Source organism: Thermobia domestica, chromosome 1 (genome assembly GCF_964235325.1).
Source record: "Thermobia domestica chromosome 1, izTheDome1.hap1.1, whole genome shotgun sequence".
NCBI classification, from domain to species: domain Eukaryota; kingdom Metazoa; phylum Arthropoda; class Insecta; order Zygentoma; family Lepismatidae; genus Thermobia; species Thermobia domestica.
Genome location: NC_137454.1, coordinates 267,736,105 through 267,752,939, shown reverse-complemented (window position 1 = coordinate 267,752,939; position 16,835 = coordinate 267,736,105). Strand labels below are relative to the sequence as shown.

Here is a 16,835-nt window from a genome sequence, read left to right as displayed (position 1 = left end):
AGACATAAAGGTGTTCACATACTTCGGGAGGTGATTCGTGACATCCAAGAGGACTTTTTGTCTTCTTTTTATGTCACGAATCACCTCTCAAAGTATGTGCACATCTTTCCGTTCCATTCCAATTGTCACGATTCAATTTTCAATACCAAATTGGCACTCAGTCAGTCATACAAGACACGGAATTCGACAAAATACAAGAAAACATTTTGTCTTCTTTTGATATTACTAATCACCTCCCGAAGTATGTGCACATCTTTGAAGTTCACCATGTATATATATCGTAACGTACCACGTGCTTGTGTTTACAAACACTTAATATGTGTGTATTATTTGTTACTTAAATTATATATTTTCCCAATGAAGGCTTATTTTGAAGAAAATGCATAGAATAGGCAATATTAGGCACTAAAGGTCAAAATAGGCAAAATAGGCAAAATAAAATTGGCTTAAATCGAAAGTATAAACCCCCATATAAACTTTAAAACGTTATTTTTGATCATATCTTTAATAATAAAGAATAGGCATTTTGCCTAACATCCGGTCTCTAATTATTATAGTGATTGTAGATAAGTATAATAGAGCTTTTAGATAATAATGGAAAAACTAACTTACTTTAGAACAGACTAATCCTCCTATAGGTACGAATTCAAGTACACTCGAGGGATAACAAAAGTATACGACTAGACCGAGAGACTTGGTTGTTCTCGGAGACCTGGGTTCGAGTCTCGAACCAGTTATTTCATATTTTTCACTCTTTGAATATGATGGAATTTGCACTCTGCTTGGTAAGTCAGAGACCCAGGTTGGATTCCTGTCATAATATGTTGTAAGATAACTCAGATTAAGCAAACAGGAACCCCCAGAGGAAGTTAACAGAAATCTCGTAGTAACGAAAATTAAAAAAAAAAATATCGTCTCATATATATATCTATATATATACATATATATCATACATAAAAGTACGCAAATATGAAGTTGTTAAGATACTTTGAATAAAAATTACTACGATCCATCAGAAGCTATTAAACAAAATGTCATGAGGAAACTTTGCCTTCAGTGTACATCAAAACAATAATTTGTTATTTATCGTAATTCCTAGTTCTTTTCCAATAGTAAGTAATGGCTAATGAACGCACAAAGCAGACTTTATCAGAATTCATTTAATTGTATTTATTTTTTCATAACCAACACAATATATTTTATATTAAATTACAACTTAATATAAGTAATGTATACATTATATATCCAAAATATATTTGTCTTGAAACAAAGTAATCTTTTTAATAAGGATTAACAAGTTATACTTCTTTTCTTTAACAAGTTATACTAGTAACAACACCATCCCTATATCAACAATACCACCATTCTTGTGCAAGTTAGCTTTAAATCACCTAAATATCTTCTTCTCCGCTTTCGTTTTTCCAAAAGTTGTAACCTGTAGCAAATATCGACGGAGAAAAATACTGCTTTCGTGATTTTCTAAATATTAAGTCGCTTAGAAAACATCTCCAGAAACACGAACAGCCTAACAGGTGTTTACTGCAAATGTTTCTCACCATAACCTCGTTGAAAATGTTCCAAAACCCGTTGCTTCAGCTGTGACTTACGAATTGGTGTACACGTTGTTCCAAATTTTAATGTAGAAACTTATGAAGGATCAACCAATGATCAGCCTTTCCAAGATTTGATGTAGAAGTTTCTGAAAGAACAGTTGGAAAAGACGTTATGCAGGTTTTATTCTTTTTAAAACCAAACTTGAAAAACAGGCCAGATATACAAGAGTGCATGATCAGAACATTGTCGATTATATAAGGAACTTTTTGGTTGGGGGATAGATGGATATTCTGAAGGAAAATGTATTACAAAAATTGTAGCCTTTACATTTACCCTTTGCAAATATTCTCATCTTCTCTCTATGTCCTTCCACTCAGGCAGCAACTCATCTATAGCCTGAAACCAAATATACTCAATAAGAAATTGTCCATAAATTGTAAACGAAGTCAAAACCAATCTTAAAGCTATAAACTCACACACACACACACACACACACACATATATATATATATATATATATATATATATATATATAAATATATAGGGGGTCTCGAAAGTCCCCTGACATAGGGTAACACTGTTATTATCAGAGTTTTAACAAAACGTAAGAGGGAAAACTATCTCCAAATATGATATTTTCAATCTACAGTGAAAAGATTTTTTAAATGGGACGAGCCGTTTGGGCTGTACACTCTTTATGCACCCAACGTTAAACGAAACTGCAACGTTGCCATTTACCTGGACCCACAACATAAGTGAATGATGTCATATAATACTCGGCACCTGGAAATGCATAAGGTTTTTTTTTTTTTTTAAATTGGAATTATATTTTAGTGTACAATTTCGTACACAGTAATTAGAAAGTGACAACATGGTCAAGGTTGTGTGAATAGGGAAACAAACTTTCTCATCGAAGACAACAACAGCCAGGTGACCTTTACATAAGCTTCTTGGCCCGTTGCTTTTTCCAAAACAAACACCTCGTGACGTGATGGACTTTCCTAGAGTAAAATAAAAACAAAAATACTTACTGAAAACAGTTTTTGGATTTTTCACCATCATACGTCACGAGATTCAATAATATAAAAAGCACGGGCAAGAGGCAGAAAAGAAAAAAATTGATCCATCCTTCGTTCCATACAGTTTGGGTCAGAACTTCAAGAAGCAGCCATGGAGTTTGGGATTTGTGCCTTGTAAGTATCCTTTCTTTACTACAATATTCCTTTCCACTTTGGAGAGGAGATTCAGCAAAAACTCTGCCATCTGGCATGTAACGAGTCATTTATCATTGTGGGTGTAAGTCTCCTGAGTGGCACGCAACCCACTATGCTATACTTGCAAATTTAAAGATTTTGTTTTCTTCTATACATGCAATTCAAAGATTTTATTCTGTACAAATCAGTAATAATAAATTGTATTTTTAAATGGGGCCACTCAATTTTATTTAAAAGCCCTGATATAGCTTGCTTCAGCATTTTTTTTAATATTTTATGGCTCTCCCGGCGACGCAGGTGAAGGAGAACAAAAACTTTTTTAAAATTACTAGGATGCACGTATATGTCCCGCAAGTAATGTACACATCAATGGGTAAAAGACTTGCACTCTTCCGAGTACTACAGTTTTTTTTTTTTCTTTTGACAATATTTTTTTTCTTGTTTTGTAAGTCACAGGATACTTATACCCACAATGGCTGTTAAACTTGCGTTCCACACTCCATGCATAAGGTTTTTTTAAATTATTATTATTATTTTGTTGTTGATGCGGACATTTTCAGTAGCCGCTCAATAAACCCCAGAGGGGGATTGTCATATAATACTCGGCACCTGGAAATGCATAAGGTTTTTTTTTTAAATTGGAATTATATTTTAGTGTACAATTTCGTACACAGTAATTAGAAAGTGACAACATGGTCAAGGTTGTGTGAATAGGGAAACAAACTTTCTCATCGAAGACAACAACAGCCAGGTGACCTTTACATAAGCTTCTTGGCCCGTTGCTTTTTCCAAAACAAACACCTCGTGGCGTGATGGACTTTCCTAGAGTAAAATAAAAACAAAAATACTTACTGAAAACAGTTTTTGGATTTTTCACCATCATACGTCACGATATTCAATAATATAAAAGCACGGGCAAGAGGCAGAAAAGAAAAAAATTGATCCATCCTTCGTTCCATACAGTTTGGGTCAGAACTTCAAGAAGCAGCCATGGAGTTTGGGATTTGTGCCTTGTAAGTATCCTTTCTTTACTACAATATTCCTTTCCACTTTGGAGAGGAGATTCAGCAAAAACTCTGCCATCTGGCATGTAACGAGTCATTTATCATTGTGGGTGTAAGTCTCCTGAGTGGCACGCAACCCACTATGCTATACTTGCAAATTTAAAGATTTTGTTTTCTTCTATACATGCAATTCAAAGATTTTATTCTGTACAAATCAGTAATAATAAATTGTATTTTTAAATGGAGCCACTCAATTTTATTTTAAAGCCCTGATATAGCTTGCTTTAGCATTTTTTAAATATTTTAATGAAGTTACTGTCTTTTATGCTATCATGTCGACGGAGAGCCCCCCTTTCAAACAGTAAATTCATTCACTTATGTTGTGGGTCTAGGTTAATGCCAACGTTGCATTTTCGTTTAACATTGGGCGCATAAAGAGTGTACAGCCCAAACGGCTCGTCCAATTAAAAAAAAAAAATCCTTCACTTTAGAGTGAAAACATCATATTTGTAGATGGATTTTACTCTTACATTTTGTTGTAACTCTGATAATAACAGTGTTACCCTATGTCAGGGGACTTTTGAGACACCATATATATATATATATATATATATATATATATATATATATATAAGTGTTAAAGAACAGCGACTCCTCACATGAAAGTAAGTGTGGTCGAAAGAGCATAGTTTCGGAGTTATAAGCTACCGAAAACGCGAAAAAATTAACTTCAAAGTTCCGCAGCTCCACTCCTATGGAGCATATTTCAATTGGATCCGAATATGTTTCAGAATCCTCCGGTACTTGTGCGACAATTTTTAGAGAAGCAGTTTGGAACTAGTTAAAATTTTATGAGTACTCCCAAACTGCCTGTCTAAAAATCGTTATGCAACAACTGGAGAATTCTCAAAAATGGATATTTGGATAGGGCACATACTAATGAAGCTATGGACCTTTAAAGTTAATCTGGTCACTTCTTCAGCAGTCTTAACTCCGAAACTATGCACTTTTAACAGCAGATTCATTTATTTTTTTTTATTTTAATGTGAGGAATCACTTGTTACAGTTTGTGGTCTAGTTCATTCACACGCTGTACAATGTACAATATATATCGGGTGTTGCAAAATAAGTGTTACAACTCTTGGGAGGTGAATCCTGCCACTGAGACAAGAAAAAAAGTTCTCTTGAACTTTCGGCTATCGGACATAGTTTCAGATCTACACGGTGCCGAAAGCGTGGGAAAATGACTTTCGGACGTCAATAGTTCGGAAACTATCCAACGTAAAGAGGGCGGGTAAAAAATTCACTGAAGAAATCATACCTGCTCTATTGAATTTTGCATGTGTCACAATCCTACCATGCACGCGCAAGGGATTCCCCAAAGAACGTATGGAGTCCCGGATAATCTGCTAAATCAAAGTAGGTCTAAATGGATATGAATTGATGGGGTTTCTACCAGGTAACAATAATTCGTTTGTATTAAGTCGATATCTGGAACAAATACAAAATGGCCGACACTTTCATGGTCGTTGTGTGTGGTTGCATAATCGCCAGGTACGCATGGTGACCAACAGTGAAGTTCTGAGTATTAAGTGTAGCGAATTTGTACTCAGATGCTCTAGAAAGACATCTGGAGTGTCGGTAGAGCACAACAGATGGAGCAGGGTGATTCACATGTGTGGAAACACGTAACAAAAAATGCCTAGAAATGCACTCACACTCAGTAAACGTGAATTCAAAGCGTAGGAAATGTAAGGATTAGCGTCAAGAACATGAAAGTCAATTCACCAATAATATTCCCTCAAACCGACGCAATATGATGTGCGCGGTTGCATACCAATAAGGATGCAACAACTGAGGCCAAGTTGAAATTGTGCAAAGGGACTCACTAAGAAACTGGGTAAACTAAATGAATGTCTCTAGTTGGATAACATGATCGATATTGAAATGCGGACAATTTGTATGTTGATATCGATAGTGGAGAAATGTCAACATGTGCCACTACTGCTGGGACACCGTCTCACGTGGGAAAAATAGGAAAATAACTACTCGGGTCTTGAATCTGAGGCCGTGGGCTCCCAGTAGGATTGGAAACTGCGACCACGCCAGCGAAACCGAGCTCTCTAGCCCTGAGGCTCGAGGGAGCCTGACTTTTCTGTACACATTTCTTTGAAGAGTACCCACTTTGTTTGGCAAGAGCTGTTGTACAGCCTCTTGACATGCTTGTGTGTTACATTTTGTTACTCCTACTGCACAGCTGTAAACAATCAGAGCTTTAAGACGTTTCTTCCTATTTCTCATGCCGTTTTATTTTCCATATGTATGGTGTTCCAGCTGTAGTGTTACATGTGCCAAATTGGCTCATTTTCATCTTTTTCTTGGCATGTACTGTGTGTAAGATACATATTTCTGGAGGTATTTTGATATCGAGTACGTCATATGTCCCAGAAGACGTGAGACATGATACAAGTTTGTTATTTTCACACTTTATCACAATTTGAACCATGGATTAAGAGATTTCTTTTTATATGTGTCGACTGTGGGACAATGTTCCAAACAAAGTGGGACATTGATACAATCTTGTTCTAGTTACGTTCTACCAAAAAGTGCACCAGATGTAATAGCAGAATGTACAACGTTATCTTCCTAGTTTTCGCATGTGAGACGGTGTCCCAGCAGCAGTGGGACATGTCGACATTTGTCCATTAGCTACATGTCGATATCAACACACACATTGGCCACATTTCAATATCGATCATGCGATCCCACTAGAGGCATTCATTTAGTTTACCTAGTTTCTTAGTGAGTCCCTTTGCACAATTTCAACTTGGTCTCAGTTGTTGTAACCTTATTGGTATGCAACCGTGCACATCATATTGCGTCGGTTTGAGGGAATATTATTGGTGAATTGGTTTTCATGTTCTTGACGCTAATCCTTACATTTCCGACGCTTTGAATTCACGTTTACTGAGTATGAGTGCATTTCTGGGCATTTTTCGTTACGTGTTCCCCACATGTAAATCACCCTGCTTCATCTGCTGTGCTCTACCGACACTCCAGATATCTTTCTAGAGCATCTGAGTACAAATTCGTTACACTTAATACTCAGAACTTCACTGTTGGCCAGCATGCGTACCTGGCGATTATGCAACCACACACAACGAACATGAAAGTGTCCTCCATTTTGTATTTGTTCCAGATATCGACTTAATATAAACGAATTATTGTTACCTGGTAGAAACCCCATCAATTCATATCCATTTAGACCTACTTTGATTTAGCAGATTATCCGGGACTCCATACGTTCTTTGGGGAATCCCTTGCGCGTGCATGGTAGGATTGTGAAACATGCAAAATTCAATAGAGCAGGTATGATTTCTTCAGTGAATTTTTTACCCGCCCTCTTTACGTTGGATAGTTTCCGAACTATTGACGTCCGAAAGTCATTTTCCCACGCTTTCGGCACCGTGTAGATCTGAAACTATGTCCGATAGCCGAAAGTTCAAGAGAACTTTTTTTCTTGTCTCAGTGGCAGGATTCACCTCCCAAGAGTTGTAACACTTATTTTGCAACACCCGATATATATATGATGCGTCATTTATAAACTCCAATGATTACAACGGGAAGACCAAAACAGAGGAAGAGGGGCGAAACTTCGTAGGATGCAACTAGGGGGAGGGGGACACATTAATCTGTATTAGGCATCAACATCCAGTGAACAGTGATGTCAACCCCATTTAAAATTAGTTTTTTTTTTTTAAATAACACCACATTAGGTTATTACAAATTTAAAATATGCATTTAAAGAGAAAACAAACAATGCCAAACTTATTGTTCAATGTTGCCAACCAACAATACTACAATATAGGAAACATGAAAAAGTAACCAAATTTGAAGGTTTTTACAATAGTAATAACGCAAATAAGACAGACGGGGCAAGGCATATCGAATGTACCTTTTGGGAAAATACTACCATGAAGATTTGACGTATTTCGAAGGGATAGGAACAAAATTATAACAAACTGAAAATTTGACTTTTCAAAGGCTTTATTTTGGAAAGTTTAATATGTAACTATCACATTTAATTACGTACATGCTTTTGAAAAACATTAAAACCATAATAACTTTACTGTTCTTTGATATCTCAAACCGTTCGAGAGATAATTTTCGAGAAGAGCATTTTGAAAAAGTTCAATTTTTAATTTGTTACAATTTTGTACGTATCAATATGTCAAGTATTGAGTGTACTGTTTGACACTAAGATACATTCGATAAGCTTGCCTCGTATCATTTCTATTGTAGAAGCCTTCCAAGTTTTTTCTTCTTTCCATGAAAATGAAATTTTAAAGTTTTACGTCCCACGATTATGCCGGTTAGGCTAAAGGAGATAGTGATGGTGAGAAATGAATGAAATGGTGGAATGAAGAAAGTGGGAGGAAACGGGAGAACCCCGAGAAAACCTATGAGTACGATGTTTGTCCACCACAAAGTCCACACGGCGCGAGGTGGGATCGAACCAGGGACCCTAAGCACCAGAGGTGAACGTTCTACCACTGAGCAACCGCGCGCCCTTTTTTCTTTTCATGTTTGGGAAACTAGGGTTGTTAGTTTCCACCACTGAACACCAATTGTGGTATTGTTTGTTTTCTCTTTAAGCGTAGATTTGCAATTTGTAATAAGATGGTATGCAATTTGCTTTCTGAAAAACCTAACTTTATATTACACTAGCAAGACTGTTCTCCGGGTGTTGATGCTTAATATGTGTGTACCATTATCTTCTAGTTGCTTTGTCACAGCTTCGCTTCTCTCACTCTTTTGGTTTTCCGTTTTAAGGTTGAATATTATAATTGACTCACCGTATATATAAACTAGCAATTAAAAAAGTAACTGTGCAATTGTAATTAGTAATATTAGATTTGTTCTTGCTGTTACTTATAATTCGTGACAAACTACACAATTTATGAATAGTGTCTTATAATTTCTTAAATTACCTATTGATGTGATATATTGTATGCACAAACAAGTAGTACTGCCACGTGTACACCACGTGAAGGAGTTTGGTTTGTATGCCATAATATTTTTTTTCAATATTACAGTCGAAAATTATTGTAGATTTCTATCTCTCCTTTTCTTCGTATATATTAGAAATAGAAAATACTATTGAGACGCTAAATTTATTGCAGAAAACCTCTTCTTGCCATCTATTACCGTTTCAATTCTATAGCGATCAACGTTAAAACCGGAAGTGGTTGATCTTTGCAACTTCCGGTTTGAATACGGTTTCAAGATAAAAAAAATGGGTTCTTATTCTTGCAATACTAAATTGATTGTGTAAAGCTGCTTCTCGACATACCTAACAGTGTTTGCTCTACGTAGATTAATATTAAAACCGGAAGTAGTAAATTTCTCCCACCTCCGGTTATAGTAAGGAAGTACAGTTAAGAATGCTATATTTTAGTTATTAAAATACTCGCCTCCTAGTGTTAATAACTTCACCGATATTTCGGAATCACTATCAGGATTCCTTCAACGGGGCTCTGTGGCTTGTTATTATGAATATAGGACCACATGGTCCATTTTTTTAGAACAGTAAAATAAAAGTTTTTTCCAAGTTTTATATCAAATAAGGAGTGAATAATTGGTTTGTACCTGCCAGTAATATAACTATGTACATTTATTGAAATAAAAATATTAACTCATTACTTAGACTATTTCTTATTGATAAAATTAGATGATACCATCCCATCCTTATCCAAATTCCCTTTATCCGTGTTAAACCTAGAATTTTTTGTTCAGATGAAGCAAAGTTGAAATACATTCGTTTCCATGTTCGTGATTGTTTGGTGCAATACTTTCACGTCTTGTACGTGATGTGTTTTTTGCTGGTGTCTTGAGAAATACGAAATAGCCTCTTTGCCCTCACGTAATTTCCTAAGAGGTTCATTCAATCTAGTTCTAACGTTTTTTTAGGGCCATTCCACGCGAAAGTGAGCCTGAACCCAAATTTTCGAAAACTGTCAAAACCAATGCATTTTTACATATATATGAAGTAAATAGAACGAAATTTACTTTTCCACAAAGAAAAACTTATTTACACTTAGAATTCACGTAAAATTTTAAATCTAAGTTGTGAATTTGTAACTTGTCAGCTGCGAGAAATTTTTTTATTCTTGTTATCTGCAACATTTTACGGTAATTTGTGCATGTTTGGCTGAAGTAACTTCGAGCTATTCAAGATGCTTCTCTTTGCTACAAACTGCAGTTGAAAAAGTGTTTACAGGATAAAAATTGTTTATAATATCATTAAAGATACAAACGTCAACTTGAATGTCCTGCCCGTGACAGAAAACTACCAAAAGTTATTGTACTGAATTACTAAATTTGAGAATGTGGTTCGTACTTAGTAGAAGTATCAATTTGCATGCGTACTTCACATTTACCAAATTTTGGACTAATGCTAATAATATATTTCGATTTATTTCAATTTGAAAACTTGTCCTGCCCGTGACAGTGGGTATGTCATTGGTGAGAAAGTTTGTGTACATTGATTTTTCATGATAGAAAATGATTCTATGTGTACTAAAATAACATTTTCTAAGCATGAACATTATTTACTTAAATAGAGGATTATCTATTACTGTCAGTATCATGTTTTAACGTAAAATAAGTGTCATATAAATATTATCATTAGCTCAACTTTTTGTTCATTTCAAGGGAGAAGTGGATGGGATTGGAGTACGTACAAGAAGGCCAGTATGGAACTTTGTGAAACAAAAGAAAGTAATTGTAGAATGTGCTGCTGATTTCGTAGCAGCTTTAAGCTCTTCGTTTCAAAATATATCTGTTTTACTACTATCATCAGCAGAAATTAAAAAAAAAAAAGACGCTTTGAATAAAAGGCGGGAAAACGTGTTTTCAATTGAATGTCTCCAATCAAAACACTTTCTTTATTCCTGCAATTTGACAACGAAAATTGAGTAGTTCGTCGAACTTTTAAATCAGAGCTTCATCCGTGTAAAATCTTTAAATTCCTAACAGACTTTTAATCAGATTCTGAAAATGATGATTCTGAAAGCCATGAAGCTATCCTGAGCGACGACTTAGGTTTGCATGTTAACAAGGTTTGTGTTAGGCCAGCTGTTGAAGATATAACACAAGGAACATTTTTGTTGATGAAATTTTTCTCTAGTGGACAGAAAAAGAAAGCATAGACATGCAACTATCGCACATAGCCCAGTGGAAAAGGACGAAGAAGTCAAGGAAATTCGTATGAAGACCGTAAGCGCGGTAAAATTTTCAAGAGTGTTGAAGATGTGTCTTACATGTATTTCAATCAAATAATACCTGTAATACCAGCAGTGCCGTGGCGTTGAGGGGAAGGGGCGAGCGAAGCGACGGTCCCGGGCGTCAAAGTATGGGGGCGCAAAATTCAGGAGGAAAAAATAAAAGATATATGAAAATGGAAGGAAAAGTATTAAATAGTGCTCAAAATCAAGGAAAAGCAGGGTTTATTTTTGAAAATTTTCTTACGCAAGGCGCCAACCATGTGCGCTTTGCGGCTGGTCTGTCAACCTCACTCATATTTACGGGGGCACCCTCGTATACTCTCGCCCCGGGCGCTGATTTTCCACGGCACGGCCACTGGATACCAGCACCTATTTTATATACTGTTAGACAGTGTTTTGTACGAAGTTCCTTATAAGGTGGGTGAAAATGGGCAAATAAAACCATTTCCTAAAGTGTAGGTGGTTAGAAATAAGTGTACTATATATTTTTATTTTATGTGATAAAAGTGAGCCCCAAGTAAAGTAAATAGAATTATTGGTGTTCAATGATATAACAGAACAGCATAAATTGACTTATTTTCGATTTTATTTGTTTTCAAATCATTCTTATTGAGATTTTGTGTGTTGATTCATACGGTGTCCTGCCCGTGACAACCATGTGTCCCGCCCATGACACAGTAAAGTTGAATTTTTTTATTAATATAAATATTTGGAAAATTTCTCTTAAGTGAAGTTCGGTAAAAAATTTAATCATTTATGTAACATTCACTTGGTGTGTCGAAAGTCACTTCTCTTTTTTGTCCCCGCCCGTGACAGACGTTTAGGAATTAATATTTTCTACTCTAAACAGAAAAAAATACTGAAAACATCAGCTGCATATACTCCTAAGTCTGTACTGCTCATGTATCATACAATTAGCAGAATTTATGTTGTATTTTTAGAAATATACAACTTTAAAGCATCAAAAATGTAGTGTAAATGTCCTGCCTGTGACGATGGAATGGCCTTTTAGTCTTACATATGTACGTTGCTGCACACGAGCACAATACCCAGTATATACCGCGAAGAGTGGTTTTACCCACGAAATCATGACATGACAAGAATATATTGGAGCAATTTCACAATTCTAAGGATGTGTAGCTCCCACTTCTTACTTTTCAAGGCCTGGAAACTAGCTTATTATACAAATTTGTAATTTCATATATGAAAGTAAATGATATTATTTTTACCTTTACGTGAAAAAAAGAGAATCTTTGTTGGTTTTCGTATTTTGTGGGTCTCCACGTTCCAGCTGTGTCTTTCTTCTTCGCAGTTGATGTTACTACAGGAAAATGTCTTCTCAATAAAGTAAAAAGGACTGTGCTTCTTGTATCTGGAAGAAAAGAGTATGCATTCAGCATCCCTTTCAAACTTAAGAAAATAAACTGTGAAACATTCATTATCGTTCTCTTTTAGTATAAGGCATCCCCTTGGAAATACTTGTTACGTTACATAATCAAATTTGCGGCCACTGTGTCACTATTTTAAACCATAAATTACTCGGTAGTATGTGTTATCATGCTAATTTAAAAAAAATAAGCGAAGACTTCCCACGAATAAACTTTATTTCCAAGGCATATTCACAAGTAGTAAGACACTGTAAATATATATTTTGAACATATGTCACCATGCTCGTCAAGGCAATTATTCCAGGGGTACAAAGCATGGTAACTACATAAAAAAAACACCTGGGTCAAGTCACTGAAGCAATGTCACGATTGCCTGCTCCATTTCCAAGACAAAGCATGCTCTTCTGACCCTAAAAGACCCTGTTATTTTCCATTTTAAACTAGAACTATGACAGTTTAACACTGCTCAGCTAAAAAGGATTGACTCGTAACCTGTTTTGTAATCAATAATAAGTCAATGACCTATAAAGCATGTCCTGAGGTCTTGTATTTACTTTCTTAGCAGTTGAGTTACCATGAGAAAAGTGCTACCTTGAACTACTGTAACTGAGCTTCTCCCGCTGAAGATAGTACCTAGAGAAACTATGGTGGGAAATAGCAAGCTCTATACCAAAAATGTACATACTTGCTAATCCACGCTATTAGATACATTTTAAATAAAAAAAAATACATACTAAATTGACGTTGTCTTCATCAAACACTAACTGAAAGAGATCTTCAGAGCATAGACATTTATATTATAGAAACTGTTACATTGTATTTTAGTTTTAATAAATAAGTGTATATACTCTGGTCAGAAGTGTTAATTATTCATTGAGTGAGTTCTAGAATCACGAAGGATAGAGATACTGCTCTTGATGGCGCAAAGTGTAGTTTTTTTTTAAAAAAATTATTTTGATATTTCAAAAGAAATGAAATCTGAGTTTTACGTTCCATGGAACTGCGTATAGGCTAAAGCAGACATCGATTATGGAAATGAATGAAGAGGAGGAATGAAGAAAGTGGAGGGAAACAGAATAACCCCGAGAAAACCTCTTCACATAGTGTTAGTCCACCACAATTTTCAATAGGCGCGTACTGGTATCGGAACAAGGGCCCTACGCACCACAGATGAACGCTCTAATACTGATCAACCGTAGTCCCTTTTTGATATTTTAAGAATGTCTTATAACAAGAAAGAAAAAAACAAGAAGAGCAGCAGCGACAGAAAGCTATTTACGAAGATACCACAGAGGGTGGAAATAATTTCAAATAAAACTAAACTGATGTGACTTCCTTCAAGATAGACTGCAGCTTAGTATATAGAGAAACAAACTTTGTCCTAGGCTTTTGAGTAGGAGATGAAGAAATCGAACCTTCTATCGATAAATAACATTAAATTCAAATAAGCCACAATAAAAGAAACAACTGAGCAATGGTGGTTCTCGAGGGAAGTCACAATGTTAAAAATAAATGTTTTATTGGTATAAACTAAGGAAGTTGATCGACATTTCATTGTTAGCGTATTATACAAAGATTAGTAAGGTACATTGAGTTTTCTTCTATTAGACGGTAGTGATAAAATGGTAATTCTTTCCGATGTGACTTCCCTCAAGAGCCACCACTGGAGTTTTAAATCCCTCTTGCACTACTGTGATGATATGGATATCTAAAGATTAACGTGGAATATTTCAGTCACACCTCACAAATGCCGGAGTGGAGCCTTCTGTACAGCCAGTGAATATTCTATATTCTCTACACTTCGACTTACCCAAATGACGCAGCACAGAATATAATATTAATAATAGTAATTAACACTATTGTATCATACACACTGAAATAAATCAATTTGTATTCCTGCAATTCTGCTATTACAACAATATATTAAATTTATTTGCTGAAAACGAAGCAAAGGTAAACACATTCCCCTTATGGGGAAAAAATATCAACACTAACCTGAATTAAGATTTTCTCTTTTCAGTACTGTTGTTAAATATAGTGTCTCTGGCAGACTTCTAGGTTTCTTTACCAAAATTTCCTCCACTTTTGTGTTCAGGTTTGGCCACTTCTCTAAGAGACGTAATACTTTGTATTTATGTGTGAAATCAATCTCAATCTATCAGAAAAATGAAGGAGTAAATAAATATGTTTATTTCATGAACCATTGTTTTTCGTAGCAAAATATTTAAATTTCAGTGAGCTAGGTAACAAATAGGCTTCGAATAGTTATGCATTTTCCATGTTTCTTATGCAAATGCATATTTATCGTATTTTACGAATCACTGCATATTTTACAGCATCTGTTTTTCTTCTAATGCACATTCAATGGTATCTGCTGCAAAGAAGACCATAATTTGTAAGTGAACATGGAAATATAACTCATTTATCGATGATTTTTTAAATAAAATTGCCCCTGCTAGGACGGAAATTCTATTTTTGCACAGATTTTCTATCTTGTTGAGTGATCAGAAATCTGCTACGAAATGTCACTGACCAAATTCCTTGCAATGGAATGCACTTGAAACAGGGGTCACCTTTATCTATTGATGATAACACTCCAGCAGTTTTGAAGAGACAAGTAAGCTAGTTATGTGCTATCTATGATTGCAGTTCGGCATATCAGCAGAAAAGAGGACATATTTGCATGCATATTTTGAGGTTTTTAGTGCATGACTATCCGAAGCCTTGTAATAAAACATTTTGTATTATGTACTACGAATCTAACATTTTTCCACACCTTTTCTTTCAATATCCCTGTTCTGCGCCTAAACAGTTTTTAAAATATTATACAACCTTTTTAATTTTGCACTCTAATCACGCATAGAGCCGGATTTTGGGGGGAAAACGGAAATGTTAGCTTTTTTGACAATTATATGTTTTCCTTATTCAAGTACGACCTTCATTTTCCTGTACTAAATTGTCCAACGAAAGAAGTACCTTTAGAACATACACTTCTTTTTAATCCTAAGTACCTTTACAACATACACTACTTTCGAATCATATTCCGTCTGCCGCTGGTTGCCTTTATTGGCTATTGAACCGGTATCTTAGTATACTAGAGCCGCTACGTCTCTGGCTCCGACAGTTCTGCACGTGGACAAAAAAATATTTGCCAATTTGTCGTGGGTTTAACCGTATACAGGTACACTAAGAATAAACAGAAAAAGCAAGCGAATTTAATCGAAATGAATTGCTTAAGAAATGCTGAATTTTCATGGATTTTTTAAACTTTCCGTGCAAGAAAACTATACAAAAGTAGCTTTTTTTTTTTTTTTTTTTTTTTTGCCTGGAGTAACCAAAACTGCAGAAGGAGAATTAAGTTCTTCGGAACATTTTTAGTTTGTTATGTTCTAAACAGTGGATGTTCCCACACGCAAGACATCAGCTACTCCGTTCACCACACTGGTCACAGGAAGAAGAGGACCTCCATTATCGCGCTCGTTCTCGAAATATTCACGAAGTCTGCATATAAATTCTCGGTTTTGTCCTTTATACACTCCTATTTTCTTTGGCTTCGGTTCTGAAGAACTAACCATTGTCACCAATTAAATGCAACAATATTCTTAAGAGCACACCCAAACACCCAAAAAGGAAAGGAAACAACCCAAAGTTGCAATAATCGAATACAATCTCAAAGCAGTGGCGGCCGGTGGATTGTGGTTTCGGGTGTTGCAGTACGAACGATAAGAGACAGAAGATATAAAGTTGACTCATTGACTACTCAGCATAACTTGAGATGCAAATGCTATGTGACATGTTAAATTAAATAAAATTCTGTTTTTTAGAAATAAAAAATGCAGAACATTTTATCCGATTAATCACCTTAATTAATTAGTAAGTTCATTATCCTATCTTTGATTGGAGCAAATCTGTCTAATGCATGCTGGTTGAACTCTGGTATTCTTATTGTCAGGTCTTTTTCGATGGAAAGCATAACCAATGGTGATAACTTTTCTTGGGACATTCTATTCCTTGCAGAGGCGGATCCAGGGGGCGATCGCCCCCCCAGAAGAGGAAATTTACTTGTTTATATATATATATAAATAAAATCCATCCCAGAGTTTGGAACCCTTAAAAGTAGCATTATGACAACACCCCCCTCAGAAGTCGGTCCTGGATCCGCCCTTGATTCATTGAAAGTGTCAATTCTTTCTTCATGTGGAAAAAAGCTTTTCGTCTTTTGCTGACACTATAGGTACAGTTAATATTAATTTCAGAAGCTCTGCAGATTCACTAAATATTTTTTCTAGATTATTGCGAACGATTTATTCTAGCGAACTCAGTCCCTGACAGTGATCCGAATTTCTCTTCAGCGTTGACTGAAGAGAGTTCGTAGCAGAGATTAGTGTT

General features: G+C 35.6%; 1 long non-coding RNA gene across 2 annotated transcripts; it reads right to left on the bottom strand.

The window, feature by feature from the left end:
- Window positions 1-1,203: 1,203 nt before the first annotated feature.
- Window positions 1,204-14,921, bottom strand: LOC145667595 (uncharacterized). Of its 2 annotated transcripts, none has more exons than XR_014127900.1 (3): window positions 14,442-14,921; window positions 12,288-12,430; window positions 1,204-1,950 (listed from the first exon to the last, which is right to left on the bottom strand). It is a non-coding gene; the product is annotated as an uncharacterized LOC145667595 (long non-coding RNA). The 2 variants fall into 2 exon arrangements; XR_014127901.1 differs by having other exon boundaries at window positions 1,206-1,699.
- Window positions 14,922-16,835: the final 1,914 nt, after the last annotated feature.